Raw genomic sequence first — 2,920 nt, 5'->3', positions numbered from 1 at the left:
AAGGAGGGGGCTTTGTAGAAAACGAAGCGTTTGAGAGAGGCGGGGCATAGAGGACCTACAATAATGTACAGTATTTGAAAAAGAATGTGTTTTTTGAACATTAAAGCATGTCAACATATTCTGTTACACCAAATACACAAAATAATGATCTTTAAAAAAGCATCATATGACCCCTTTAAACAAACTGTTTAAGCCTTCATTTCTAAATGAATAAATCTTGTACAAAATCAATTCTTTTTCATTTGGATTTTTTTACTTGGGGCTTTACTCTCTCAGACTACCTCTTCATTTTGCTGAATAATAAATAGCAAATTGCAGAAAATTTAAAAATATTATAAGCATTCTAAATATATCAACAATACAATGATCTAATTAATGAATAAAAAATGCTGTTGATGAGACTGAAGTGTCCATTAACAGACTAAAATTGTCATAATGTCTCTAATAATGTTACCTTTTTTTCAAAGAATCTTCATCTTAATAGTTGGTCTTTCGGTGGCACATACTTCTTTATGTTGCTGTACCATTTGCGAACAAGGTAGCCATGCCAGAAAGCCTGTATTCTGAGATTTGGAAAAAAAAGAGAGAAAGAGAGAGAGAGAAAATAGTGACAAAATTGTTTTAGAGAAATTGGGGCAATTTAGATGGATGTAAATTGTCCATCCGCATGAACTTCACATCTTTACCTGACAGCACACTTTTCCCGATAGAGACGAGCAGCATCATAGATCCCCTCCTCGTCTCATACTGCTCCTTCCTGCACATCGGGCAGCTCTTTCTGCCTGAGAACTTCTCAAAAGACTTCAGACACACCTGAAATTAGTGGAACAAAGGGACTAAATCACAAACTCAGATTGATTTTCATCATAAGTTGTTATTAAAGTCTCCATGCCAATTTAAAGGGGTCATATGATGTTGCTAAAAAGAACATTATTTTTTCTTTGCGTTAACATTTGGGCTGCGTTATGCAAATCTTCCCACAGAGCGACGTAGGTATGTTGGGGCGTGTTAGAACGAGCCGTTTTAGGTAGGTGTGGTTGACTCTTAACTTTTATAAAGAATATCTCTTTGGATTTGAGACTTTAGCCTTTGCAACTTTACAGATCTTCTTTATGCACCAAGAGCTTGTAACACTCCAAAGAGAAAGGAAAAATTGAAATCACATCATATGACCCCTTTAAGATGTTGGAAGGATCTGTATGGACTTACTTTGTGAAATACATGAGAACAGGAGAGTAGAACCTAACCAAAGATCACAAAAACATCATTAAAGAAGATCATTAAAAATGCTGTCTTGACTATTTTAATTAGTGCTTCTATAAACATGTCAAACACATCTTACCAGCAAACATAAACTGTCTTACCATACCACAAACTGTCAAACACATCTTACCAGCAAACATACACTTTCATTAACTGTTCCCTCCTGGTGGAATGACCTGCCCAAATCAATCCGAGCAGCTGAGTCCTTAACCATCTTCAAGAAACGACTAAAAACACATCTGTTCCACCTTTATCCCTCCCTCTAACTCTAACACTTTCTATTCTATTTTAATTCTACTTTATCTATATTTATCTTTTTTTTAATTCTTAAAAAACTTTCTATTTTTTCTATTCTATCTACTTGTTTTTCTTTGTTTGTGTGTGTGTATAATATATATATGTGTGTATGTATATATATATGTATGTATGTGCGTATGTATGTATATATATATATATGTGTATACAGCTTGCTACGTGTACTGCGTTAGGCTAACCGAGACTTGTCATTTGCACTTATATATTGTTGCTCTTTTGTTAGTTTTGACTGCTTTTATTGTCCTCATTTGTAAGTCGCTTTGGATAAAAGCGTCTGCTAAATGACTAAATAAAATAAAAAATAAAATAAATAAACATCTAGTAAGCCAAATGCCAAATATAGCATGTGTGTGTTCCAGCATATTATTCAAAATATAGCATGGTAATGAATTGATCAAGGTGACCAGTGTGTTTATGTACAAAAAGATGTGTTATTCTTGATTTCACACCAGAAACAGCAGCTTAGAGTACATGTATACATACTGTCTGTCTTCTGCCCATAGAGCTCAGTCTAGCCTCCACCAACAGCTTGTCTGACAATCTACATGCATTCAGTTTCTCCATTAGACTGTATTCATGCACAAACTTTTCACAACACATCAACAAACACAGGAGCAGGTGAAGCAGCTAGCTAACTTGTTAACAAATACAGTAGTTCCGAACTTAAAGGGTTAGTTCACCCAAAAATGAAAATTACCCCATGATTTACTCACCCTCAAGCCATCCTAGGTGTATGTGACTTTCTTCTTTCAGACAAGTACAATCGGATTTATATTAAAAAATGTCCTGGCTCTTCCAAACTTTATAATGGTAGTGAATAGTGGTTGAGATTTTGAAGCCCAAAAAAGTGCATCCATCCATCATAAAAAAAATACTCACATCTCCGGAGGGTTAATAAAGGCCTTCTGAAGCAAAGCGATGTGTTTGTGTAAGAAAAATATCCATATTTAAAACTTTATAAACCATAATCTCTAGCTTCCGCTAACTGTCATACGTGCATTCACCATTCACTGCCATTATAAAGCTTAAATATAAGAGCAAGGGCATTTTTTTATATAACACCAAATGTATTCGTCTGAAAGAAGAAGAAAGTCATATACACCTAGGATGGCTTGAGGGTGAGTAAATCATGGGGTAATTTTCATTTTTGGGTGAACTATCCCTTATATATTCATATAATATTAATATTTCTCAAATCAATTTGTATTATGCAGTTAATAATATTTTGGACATTCAGTATTCTTTTGTAAATGCATAACTTATATAAGCTGATCTACTATTATGCATCTTCATCGCTACAAAAAATGTATAATTGTTTTGAGAATCATACCTCAACCTAATA

General features: G+C 34.1%; 1 pseudogene; it reads right to left on the bottom strand.

The window, feature by feature from the left end:
- Positions 1–2,920, bottom strand: part of LOC107742145 (RING finger protein 32-like) — a 15,426-nt pseudogene that overhangs the window by 7,097 nt on the left and 5,409 nt on the right.

Source organism: Sinocyclocheilus rhinocerous, unplaced genomic scaffold (assembly GCF_001515625.1).
Source record: "Sinocyclocheilus rhinocerous isolate Xijiao unplaced genomic scaffold, SAMN03320098_v1.1 scaffold256, whole genome shotgun sequence".
Classification (NCBI taxonomy): domain Eukaryota; kingdom Metazoa; phylum Chordata; class Actinopteri; order Cypriniformes; family Cyprinidae; genus Sinocyclocheilus; species Sinocyclocheilus rhinocerous.
The sequence above is the reverse complement of the archived record's forward strand: the minus strand, read 5'-3'. Positions and strand labels throughout refer to the sequence as shown.